Source organism: Megascapheus bottae, chromosome 5 (genome assembly GCF_031878675.1).
Source record: "Megascapheus bottae isolate mThoBot1 chromosome 5, mThoBot2.hap1, whole genome shotgun sequence".
NCBI lineage: Eukaryota > Metazoa > Chordata > Mammalia > Rodentia > Geomyidae > Megascapheus > Megascapheus bottae.
The window spans coordinates 64,218,769-64,232,106 of record NC_143513.1 but is presented as its reverse complement, the minus strand read 5'-3'; positions in this window follow the sequence as shown (position 1 = coordinate 64,232,106).

The following is a 13,338-nucleotide window of genomic DNA, read 5'->3' as shown; positions in this document are numbered from 1 at the left end:
CCTCTCCTAAAGTGTCATCCTTTGGTCTCACTGTCTGTATAATTTATCAGGCCCTGGTATATTTTAGACCTAGCTTTGTACATACATTATTTTCTTAAACAAGATTTACAGTGTTTTCCCATCATCCGCAGTTATCATCTTTAAACAATCTAATAAGATGTATTTAAATAACACCATGCTCATTTGTTTGCTAAGGGTGCATTACTAGCAGCTGTCAGTTCTAATTATCATATTAAGCAAGGCAGTTGAGAGTGGGAGGGAGAGATGGACAAAGGAAGGTACATGCTTATCTTTTTAAGAGAGGACTAGACAGATATAGACTTCATGTAGGGCTATATAGGGAAGATGGGCTTCAACTAAGGCTTGGAGGATAAATTATTTCTTGGTCATATGAAAGGGGAATGAGCATTTTGAGAAGAAGTAATGTACAGGTCTGAAAGAAAATGACACCTGTTCTGGGGGACTGTGAAAACTTGCTGTATAGCTAGTCACAGAATGCATTGATAATTCTGCAGAAAATGGGCAGGAAACTTGGATAGGATAGAATACATAGGATAACAAAATATGAACTAAAGAATTCATGACCTCATTTTATATGTTCCTCTAGGGCAGTGGACATGAGGTAAAGGCTTTCTTTTGTGGGCTGGTCTAGGATAAGTCTAGTAAATAAATCACCAAAATCACTTTAAGGGTGTGTATAGTAGACACACTCCTTCCTTTGGACAGGGGTGGGGAGGAGGCTTTTCTGATGCATTCTACCACCTCCTGTGTTTACATATCTGAACAGGGGCACAGTATTCAAACATGAACCGGTTCCTCAGTGTTCCTGGGTCTGAGAACCATGTCAGGAGACTTCCAGGAAAATTGAGGTTAAAATGATGTCTTACAGATTCAACTATTTCTCCTGCCTCTATTTCGTAGATACTTTATTATTTCATTTTTTGGTCAGTTATGGCACTTGAACTCAGAGCCTGAGTGCTGCCCTGAGCCTTTTGTCTCAAAGCTAGTGCTCTACCACTTGAACCACAGCATCATTTCTGCTTCTTGAATGGTTAATTAGAGATAAGAGTCTCATGGAGAAACACAACAAATCAGAGAAAGTCTGGGTAAGTGGGACTGCATTAAACTGCAGAGCTTCTGTATGGCAAAGGACATAGCTAGCAAAGTCACTAGAAAGCCTAGAGTGGGAGAAGATCTTCACTAACCATACAATGGACAAAGGCCTCATATCTAAAATATATCAACAGATAAAAAATTGAATCACTCCCCACTAACCTCCAAAGAAACAACCATTCCAAAGTCTTCTCTGAAGAAGAAACAAGAATGGCCTATAGACACACGAAGAAATGCTGGACATCTCTGGCCATAAAAGAAATGTAAATCAAAACAACTCTTAAGATTCCACCTCATTCTAGTTAGAATGGCCATGATCAAGAAATCTAATAACAACAGATTCTGGAAGGGATGTGGCCAGGAGGGATCATTGCTACACTGTTGGTGGGAGTGTATACTAATTCAACCACTATGGAAAGCAGCATGGTGACTCCTCAAAAGACTAAACATAGAGCTCCCCTATGACCCAGCAATTCCACTAGCACAACGATGTTCATTGCAGCACTATTTACCATAGCAAAGATATGGAACCAAACCAGATAACCCTCATTTGGTGAGTGGATCAACAAGATGTGGTATTTATACACAATGGAATTCTATGCTGCTGTCAGAAAGAACGACATTGTCCCATTTGTAAGGAAATAGAAAGACTTAGAAAAAGTCCTATTAAGTGAAGTAAGCCAGACTCAAAGGAACATAGGCTCAATGGTTTCCCTCATTTGTCATAATCAGTAGAAAACTTGGGCTCTCCTAGCAGAGATTTATAGTAGAGCAAAACCTAGATACATAAGGCTATATAGTATTTTGCTAAATGAAAGGACCTCCAGGATATAGAAACAAAAGCCATGTAATGAGTGATTGTTGTCCTTAATATATTATGTTATCTCACATCTCTTTTGCTGTCACTTGGTTACCTCATATTCTTACAATATTTCACCTTGTTATCTGATATATTGTATATATGTTTATTTGGTTATTTGAAATAGGAAAGGGGGAAAACAATATGAGGGGTGGGGGTGGGGGAAGGGAAATGGGGACCAAGACATGAGAAAGGGTATCAATGTTTGTGAAGTAATGCACCTTCTATCTGATGAATATAATGTAACCCTTCTATTAATTACAATAAACATATATGGAAGAAAATAAAAGAAAAAAAGATTCTCATGGGATGACTTCTGCCTGGGCTTGTTTTGAACCATGATTCTCAGATCTCAGCCTCCTGAGTACCTAATTCCCAGTGAAACTTTATCATTTAATGCAGATTTTGGTCTAAACTAGAAAGCACCTTATTAATTTCTGTCCACAAATGAGCCTAGAATAGCATCAATATTTCTCCTTGAATATCTGCTTGCAACAGTAAAAAAAAATTAGTTCTCTGAGGTTTATTCACTTTAAAACTTCAGATACATGGTTTTAAAGGATTTGCAGCAATCTTGTCAAAAGCATCCTTGAAGTCTCATGTTATCCCTCACAACTTGCTAGACTTGAGAGTGACAAAAAGGAAAAATATGCAAAATGCATGTGGTATATTCTCCATTATATGTGAAAAATAATATATAAAATGTCATTTTAAGAAGGGATTTATCAAATTTCTTCATATAATTTCTCCTAATAATTTGATGTTTATAAATTTTACCAAAAGACTTAGAAACCCGTATACAGTGCAGTGAATCTCAAGTTCTTTTGGACTTGGCCCATAAAAAAAGATATGAGAAGAAATAAGAAAAAAAATATACTCCTAGGACTAAGGTTGAACAGAGTCCTTTCCTGAGGCCTAGAGTCTAAACATATGAATAACATTTTTTTAAAATAATTACATCATCAAAAGATCATGTCCTGTGTCCGATCTCACACTGTAACAATGTCTCAGGAGGTCAAGGAGTAAAGACATGTTATGTGCTAACTTATTTTTGATGAGATTCTGATTTCAAAGTCACAGAAATTCAGCGAAGTTTCTCCATCACCATGTATAGAACTGTAGTTTTCTACTATCTTGTGAGTCATTTCTTCTGGGCTATGCGAATTTAAGATGCAAGACACCCTCCCTCCTCCACACACAGAGCGATGAAGGGATATGGGTGGAGAGAAAATAATCAGGCTACAGAGTTATTGGAAAATAGAAGATTTTATTAAGAAGAAAGCCAGTTCCACTGTAAACCTTAATGTTTCAAAGTAAGCGTAGTGCCCTCTGGTGTGAGGAGAGGCAACAGCAAGGGACATTCACTTTCCAATTCTGCGTTTTGTTGTTTCCTAAGAGTGAGGTGTGACTGTACCTTCTTATAACACACCTAATCATGCAAGTCTAGGGCAAACATCCAACTCTTTGTTTTGGAGTGTTTTGCTGCTTAATAATTAGCGATGGGTAATATTTATGTGGCTTTTGGCATAACCAACCCTTATTCTATACCATTTCCTCAGAACATATGTAGAGTTGTATGAGTTGTATCCTGCACAAGGATGTTCAGGTGAAGGAGTGAAGAGATTGAAATATGCCTTTATTTCCACTTACCTGTACAAGTGCTCTGGGTGAGGATTAATATCTACCAGGAAAGAGGATTCAAATAGTCTAGTCTTTATAAGGTGGTTGTGATCCTTTATATATATATATATATATATATATATATATATAAAATCTCATTTAATCTCCAGTCTTCCTCGAAGTAGGTGTTGTGTTAAGTCATGTCACTGTGACATGGAGAAGTACTACATAGAGGATTCAGTTTACCCACACAGTCACTTAAATAGTAAAAGGAGCAGGTAGGACTTTAACTTAGAGCTAACCATTAAGTTAGATGTTACCACAAGTGTTTATGTGTTTGTGCATAGGCACTTACAGGATAGAATCACTGTTTCCAGGATATAATGTCTTCCAGGCTCTCTACTTCTAGACTGTAGTGTCTTATTACTGTAAGCAATGGAAAAGGATCAAATATTTGAATTTTCTATATCAAGAGATACTGGAAGTATCCAGTAGGCAGGTAGTATATGCTTCCTTCAGCTCTCTATGGAGGACAGCTTGTTACTTCTCTTGCAGAGGAATCCTATGTGTGTTGCATCTTCTACTTAGACATATGGCAGAGTAAATGTTTCTAGATAGCAGAAGGCAGTAAGTTTGCAGACTGCTATGGAGAAACCCCATCAACTTTATTATTCATATAGTCTAATATACAGGCAGACCTAGAGCCTTCCTTTTGCCTAGCAAGTTTGATTGTTATGACTGCTTCACTAACTGATTCAAGAAATTCAATCACAGCCTGGCATGGTGCCTCAAGCCTATAATCCTAGCTACTCAGGAGGCTGAGATCTGGGGATCAAGGTTCAAATCTAGCCTGGGCTCAAAAGTACCTGAGACTCTTATCTCCAATTAACCTCTAAAAAAAGGGAAATGGGGCTAGGCTCCAGAGTAGGGTGGTAGCTCAGGGACAGCACCCAGGCCGAGTTCAAGCCCCATGACCCACCAAAAAAAAAAAAAAGAAAAAGAAAAGAAAAAGAAAGAAATTCAATCACTAGGGGCCGGGAGTTTGGCCTAGTGGTTAAAGTGCTTGCCTAGCATGCATGAAGACCTGGGTTCGATTCCTCGGTACCACATACATAGAAAAAAGTCAGAAGTGGTGCTGAGGCTCAAGTGGTAGAGCTCTAGCCTTGAGAAAGTCCAAGGACAGTGCTCAGGCCCTGAGCTCAAGCCCAGGACTGGCAAAAAAAAAAAAAAGAAAAAAAGAAATTCAATCACTAGCCACATCAAAAATGTATCAGGAGCCCTGTTATAAAACCTGCATTTGCCATGCACCTTAGGGGTCACTGGCTGGTATTTCATTTGTGAACTATCTCCCCTCTGTTAGTCTATTCTCCTACCAACTGTCTTAAACACTATCCACCTTATTCATTCATTTTTATCTGTAAAAGTCCTCCTGTTCTTTTAAGAAAAAAAGCCATTCTCTCTGTCTCTATCATTTTTTCCCTAACTCTTTCTCTGTTCCTCTGTTGTTTCTATCATGTCTGCCTTTAATAGTAATTATGCACATTCACTTCTTACCTCAAGTTTATTACACCCTCTTTGAGAACAAGAGGGGTAACTCCTGGGTGTCATGCAATAAGGACATGTAAGCACTGGGCTGGAGCCTAAACCATATCAGCCTTCTCCAGCCTCACCTTGTGTCTCAACTACATGTTTCAACAAGAAATTCATAGGAAAGGCAAGGAGGAGCTGGGAGCTGTAAACCAATCCACCATGCATTCTATAGCATAATAGATTTGAGTTTAATAAGGACACAATGAATAATTTAATTAGTGTGATTTTCCATCATTAACTCAGCTCCCAGAAGCCTGAAGAGGTATAGTATATAAATCCCCTGGTACCAGGCTGGTTGCAGACTTGTTCTAAGTTAATTTTTAACTTTCACTTTGACTGCAATTATCTACAAGCCCTCAAGCTAGAGTCAGGCAGAGATTAAATTTAGAAGGGGGAAAAAGTCATTCATAGTATTTCTGAAAAGCCTATAGTTTATTTTGTACAGAGGTAACAGATAACAGAAAGAATTCAGAAATGAGAGGATCTATTACAAGTGGGTAGCAATATCAAAACTTAACAATTTGTATTTTAAAACATAAATTTAAAGTCTTTATTTTAAAATCATAACTCATGAAATAATTCTGTTCTAGGATTTCTCCAATTAAAACTTGAAATTATCAGTATATTGTTAGTATGGAATAAATGAATTCAAATATAATTGACTTACACTGTTTATATTGGGTAAAATTTATTATTATTACTTTACACTTAACACATAAAAATCTTACTTGTAACCTGAATTAAAATTTATATTAATGAGAGAAAACAAAACAATATTTCAGATAGCGTATTAATGAATAGCTTAAATAAAAGCATATACACATTGCCAAAAGATGGTGCCTCATGCCTCTAATCCTAACTACCCAAGAAGCTGATATCTGAGGACCACAGTTCAATTCAAAGCCAGCCAGTCAGGAAAGTCCGGGAGACTCTTTTTTTTTTTTTTTTTGTCCAGTGCTGGGCTTGAACTCAGGGCCTGAGCACTGTCCTTGGACTTTCTCAAGGCTAGAGCTCTACCACTTGAGCCTCAGCACCACTTCCGGCTTTTTTCTATGTATGTGGGTACTGAGGAATCGAACCTGAGTCTTCGTGCATGCTAGGTAAGCACTCTACCACTAGGCCAAACTCCCGGCACAAATTATTATTCTTTTTTTTTTTTTGCCAGTCCTGGGTGTGAGCTCAGGGCCTGAGCACTGTCCTTGGACTTTCTCAAGGCTAGAGCTCTACCACTTGAGCCTCAGCACCACTTCCGGCTTTTTTCTATGTATGTGGGTACCGAGGAATCGAACCTGGGTCTTCGTGCATGCTAGGCAAGCACTCTACCACTAGGCCAAACTCCCGGCCCGGTCCGTGAGACTCTTACCTCCAATTAACCACCATAAAATTCAGAAGTACAACAACTGTGGTTCCAGTGGCTAACTTTGACTAAAATCTCAGGCCCTGAGTTCAAGCCCTAGTAAAAGGTAACACACACACACACACGCAGGGCAGGCACGCACGCACACAAATATACTTATCAGAAAATAACTTTGGGAGTACAAAAAGTGTTTGCATAGAAAAATACTTATCTCCAGGGTAGACACCTGTCTTGAAGGTACTAGTGGCATCAATACTGACCCAAGGTTTTGTGAGCTGGCCTATCTTAGAGCCTCTGAGCCCAGCTGATAAGAATGACAAAGTATAGCACAGGTCATGTTAAAAGGGTGCCCTCATCCTGGGGTGAATTCGAAACTTTCTTGGTCTCTACCCATTATTCTTGATTTGCTTCAACATATTGAATCCAGTACATAAGTGCCGCGCCACCCTTCCCTTCAGAGGCCCCCTCCCTGTGGCAGCTCTGATCCAGCCACAGTTGCTTAATGACTTCGCATCATCAGTTCTGCTAAGAACCAGAGATAGTATATCTGCAAAATAACATCTATCAAATACTCAAGGAAAAAAATTGTAAGTCAGTATTTTTGTTTCAAGGAGAACATTAAGAGAAATATCTTGCAGTTTGTAAGACAGGGCTTTTATTACTTAAACAGTAATAGGAGAGTTTCCATGAGTCAATAGTAATCTAGGGAATCTGTTGAGCCAGACAATATTCTGCGGAGTAGCTGTAGTGAATGGTTGTGCAGAGAACCATGAGAATAATTTCCTCTGACTCTAATAGTCACAGAATTGTGGGGAATTTACAGCTCTGAGCGTAATGTTGATGCCATATATCCTCACAGGAAATGGTGATGCTTATGTAACTTTGGCATGGGAAAGAAAGTCAGTGGTATTGATTCTCATTTGGAATATGAAAAGTAAAAGCAGATTTATTGAGTCTGCCCTAAGCACATTTAACATGATGGTAAGCATTAAGGAGGGCAAGATTTTACTAAATCGGTAGGAAAAAAAGTGGAAAAGAGCGAGGAGGAGGGAGAATATGATAGTTTTATCTAACTTTTCCTATTAGGTAAATAATGTGCTACTGTAGAGAAAAATTAAAAACCAAGAGTTACTTATTACCAAAGTACCCGCTAAATACAAAATGTGTTCTCCCAATGAACTATATAATTTTGACAGATTGCAGAGTAAAACACATTTTATGAAATACTAAAAAACTGAGAACAGACAACTGTTACATCCTCAAATTCAAATGAGCCTAACTTACTGGTGAAGGAGAAGACTAACGTATTCCATGGAGGATTCTTACCTCTCTCTACATATTTTCTGTGTACCTTAATAAAGTCCAAGGGAGCAGGGTGTGGATAGGGTAGGATGCAAAGCCTACAAAGTCTTCAAGACTAAAATAGAAAATAAGGAATACTATAAAATACTGAGTATTATGGACTGGAACTATTTAAACTTGTATTAACTCATACTAAGTAAGTTTATTCTTCAATAGAAATATTATTTGACGGAAGCTCCCCAGTAGTATGTGACTTCTACTGCAGTAACTCCAAGGTTGCAGAATGAAGTCCTGTAAGGACTGTACCAAAGACACACAGAGGCTCCTGAGTGTGCAGAATTCTACTATGACCATGGGCTCCAGAAGACCTGGCATGACATGCCTTGTGCCAGCATCATAAAAGATATTGTGTCAAAGCTTCCTCATCTTGAGTGGAGAAGATGACTCAAACTTGCCTCTTGACCAGTGAAGTTGAAGGTTTGCCTTTTTTTTATTAAAGAATTTATTAACATTGATTTTTACATCATATTTCAAATGTCATGTTTAACAAACAGGTGTTCAAGAAAGGAATTGCTCTATATAATCACTGGCACATAGATTTTAGAACATAACTAAAATTAAGCTGATGGTTTGTATGTCATAGATACAAATTGATATATGTAATAAAACATTATGTCTATAGAGTATTCAGCCCATTATAAATTTTTATGTCTATGTAGTTATGTATATATCTCCAAGACTATGTTCATACCTTGGGTACTCAAATACTGAGTCATTGCCATTGTACTGTTTGGATCTAATATCCACATATTAAGGAGACCATGTATCTTTTGTTCCTTTGGTCTTGACATCTCACTCAACATCATTCGCTCTAATTTCATCCACTTCCCAGTGAATACTATTATTTTACCTTGTCTGTTGGCTATGTAGAATTCCATCATATATATATATATATATATATACTGTATTTTTTAACCACACTCTTCTAACCACCTTAGTATTTTGATAAGACATCACACACAGCCACTACCCAGGATTTTTGAGAAATCCTCAAGTGAAATGTCACAGGAAATGTGTCACACACACACAGACACACACACACAGACACACACACAGTCCAAGAAGTCACAAAGCAACATGTCTTCAAAATCAAGGGTTTAAAACAAAAATAAGGAAGAAATTTGAAAACATTTTATAAAACTTATGAGAATATAGCAAGAAAATGTTAAACAAACATTATAACACATATAAACATAAAGCCAACATGAGATATTTTACATAAAACCTGGCAGAAGAAATTATATAAGAAGAAATTGTGACCAGAATATAAAGATCTTTTGTAAAAGACTGTCAATGCAACAGAAAAATAAAGGAGGTAAATAGAAGAAACTCATAGAATGGAATTTCTAGTGACCAATACATTTATGACTAAATGCTTGATCTCTGGAAATTAAAGACATACAAACAAACACCAGGAGACTCATATATATCACACTTCCTGATATCAAAGTATAGGAGAAAGCAATTGAAGTGAAATGGTACTGGCCTAAAAACGGCCTGTGTGTAATTGCTTTTGCAATGACTTTTGCAAAACAAATAAGAACACCACCAAAAGACTTTAGGGGTACTCTGGTCAGGGCCATAATTTATTCAGGTGACTAAGTTGAAGCTTAAGGGGGAAAGACAATGGAAGGCAGTATCCTCACTTTTTTTTTTGGTCAGTCATGGGGCTTGAACTCTGGGCCTGGGCACTGTCCTCAGCACAAAGCTACCACCCTACCCCTTGAGCTACAGAGCTACCGGCAGTATCCTCTAATCTTTAGTTTCCTTTGTTCATGTCTAGATCATTCCAGAAAAACAAGGGAAAAGCCATTTAAGTAGATATCCCATGACTGCTTATGTGGGTACTGTACCTTGCAGTTCCTCTTTGGAAGGGACAGGCTGGGAGCCATCTGGGAAGGGACCAACGTCTGAGAGAAAATACCCCTTTCCCCACTACTTAAATATGTCTTAAGATAATAGGTCTGAGTTTCAAGTTTAGTTGACAAGAACTTAAGCATATCTTTTCATAATGAATTTTTAAAAGCAAAAACAGCTACTGCAACCTTGCTTTATTGCTTATTTTTAATTGCCTAAGTTACTTACACAAAGGCCATTTATCATACTCTGTTCTCATCATCTTCCTTACAATTTAACTGAGAAACCAGTTGTATTTAATTCCCTTGCTTCTCATTTTCCTGATGAGTCTCTTCCATGTGTCCTTACAATCGCACTGCTACACTCTGCACTTTCCAGATTGTGTAAATTCCATTTAACTTTCCTTTTTCAGTGAGTTGGCTTGGAAGTGGGGTTATTTTGGTTTTATCACTCAGCTGGATTTTATAGGACATTATCTGCCTTCAGCCTGGTCCTTTGCTTGCCCACTCCCCTAGGTGCTGAGAACATGCTGACTCTCTTTGGCCTCATATATCTTCAACTATTAAAAATACTTGAAATATAATAGCACTTTAACATCAAAGAGGGTCTTTTACAACCAAGACTCCCTTTTCCTTTCTAATTAGCAGACTTTTTTTCCCAAATGAATTCATCAGAATAGCTAAGAGAGAAAATAACAGTAGCTTCCATGGCATAAGGTTGATGAGATTACTAGTGATATGTCTCTTTATCGCCACCTCCTGGTAAAATGACAATATGGTTATGAGTTATCCACTCCTGAATGGAAAAACAAAAAGCAGTTTTAGATATTTCATGTTTCTCTAATACAGCATCGCAATGTAACAGAAAAAGGGAGAATTTTCTAAAGAGGATTCTGGAGATTATTTCTTACTATAGTATATGTGTTCTATATTATATATTGTAAATTACAGGTGATCTTGGGAATTAAAGTTATGATAAAATTTAGGAGAAATTCACATTTACCCAGCTCATCAAATATATAGTTTCATATGATGCTATGCTACAGAATATTAAAGGAAGTATTTAACTCAATACACTATGAAACACGTTGAATATTGCATTGTGGTATCTTTGAACACCTATACTTTTAGCAAAACATTTAGAGGCTGATCATTTTTCTTTTCAGGCATTGTTCCAATTGTTCCTGTCTATTTACTCTTGCAAATCCCCTAATTCAGGCATCTCACTCTAGATTTATTCTTTTGTTAGTGTCCTTATCGTTTTCTCAGAGTCTTGAACTGTGCTCATAGGAAGGGTGAGCTTTTCTACTAGCTTGCTTTCCTCAGGGGAAATCTAAGTAGGTTTTACTGAATTTGAAGGTAGGCATTTCAGCTGGAGTAATCAGACCACTTGGTTTATATTTATAAGTAAAGTGCCATCTGGTCAAGTGCTTCTGGTGAAGCTGCTAAAAGTATAGGTCTTTCAGCCAGGTGCTAGTGGCTCACGCCTATAATCCTAGCTACTCAGGAGGCTGAGATCTGAGGATTGTAGTTCAAAGCTAGCCCAGGCACAAAAAGTCTGTGAGACTCATCTCCAACTAAGCACCAGAAAACAGGAAGTGGTTGAGCTGAAGAGCTCAGGGACAGTGGCCAGGCCCAAAGTTCAAGCCTCAAGACATAAATACATACATACATATACATATACATATACATATACATATACATGTACATATACATGTATATATAAAACTTTTCCCTCCTCAATACACTTTTACCTTCCTGTTCTTTCTGCCACAAACAGCTTCTATTGGTTTTTGTATGACTGAGTTCATCTCTGCCTTCATGTCTCAGTGAAAATGTCATCTTCTTAGAATCTTTTTATAATAGCTCACTGTTCATATCTTTTGAAAACAATCACATTTGGTTGTTTTATTTACCAAACCTACCATTACAAAGAAAGTCTTGATGACTGAGTGTTTGCCCCAGTGTCTAGCACCTATGGTAATTTGTTACATAGAATACACAGTTTACTGCTTGTCAAACGATTTAGTTTTTCTGTTGCTCATCCACATTTTAAAAAGTGATCATATCCTTCAACTTCATATTTTTGAAGTGTTTATTTGTCTATTTATCTTATTTCATTTATTTTGTCATTTTGGTAGATGAGATTAGTGAAAACTACAGTGCTCATATTTTGCTATTAATTTTATTTCCAAATGCAAAGATGTTCATTAAAAATAATCCCTTATTTGTTATCTTTTACTCACTAGTGTATTCTATCATTTAGGTTAATAATGATTGCAAGTATACTTTCTTTCAACAAGCATTCTTCATTTTTCCCATTTCTTTTCCTCCTTGCTTTTAAGTGGGAAGCTCTAGCATTTGATGCCCAGAAGTGGAAATGGACATGCTCCTATGACAGAAGTGATTTATAAATCCTTTTTTTTTGTCAGTCCTGGGGCTTGAACTCAGGGCCTGAGCACTGTCCTTGGGTAGAGCTCCACCACAAGCCACAGCACCATTTCTGGCTTTTTTCTATGTATGTGGTACCGAGGAATCGAACCCGGCTCTTCGTGCATGCTAGACAAGCACTCTAACACTAGGCCAAACTTTCAGCCCTGAAAGAACAACTTTTAAGTCACCTTACCCCAATCATATTATTTACATAAGTTATCACTAGTCTTTTCTGAAAGATTGGAATATTTATAGCTTTGAGTAACAGAATGAATGCACCACTCCACTTGAGAATTTAGTGCCTTTTACCATCCTGTTATGTACATTAAGATATTCTTAAATCCCTTCTGATATCACAGAGACTGAATATGTGTTCTTTTGCAAGTAGTTCCACTGTCACTACCCATAGAATACCAATATCAAGCCACTTCTATACAGTCAGAACCCTCTGCAAGGGGAAGAGCTCAAAAAACTTCCACATTTTCCTAATGCATGGAACCCACCAGTATATAGTACCTTAGCCAATATCAGCCACTTCAGTCTAATCCTGTCATCTTTAGCAAACATGGTACAGGAAAGACCAGACTCTAGAGTCATAATGGATGAAAACACAGGCATTCTGCATAATCATATGATTCTATATACCAGAACACATACTATAGTGACCAAAGTTCTTGGAATCTGGAGAGACAGGGAATAAAGACTATGAACTCATAAACTCCATCTCAGTTTCCTGAAAAAAAAAGTGTTCTAGTTTGTCCCACTCAATATATTTCACTTCCCTGTGTAGCTAGTAGATGAATCGAATGGCTAATTCCAACTTCACAGTTCTATTTATGAATCTGTCTGCATACACTTATATGTCTGTACCTTTAAGATGTCATAATATGCATATTTTTTTCAAATTATATTTTCTCCATTCTAAACTATAGTTGTAGATAATTCAAAAACTGCAAATCAAAAATCATAAGTCTTCTTTCTGGTAGACTGAAAAGATGATTTCCTCATGTTTCTAAGGAATGCTGTTCTTAAGAAGAGTGGAGTTAGATGATCAAATTACCATGAATTTGGGCTTAACTGGTTATCTCACTGTTCTGGAGGCTAGAAGCCTGCAATTCAGTTGATGGCAAAGCTGATTCATTGTGAAG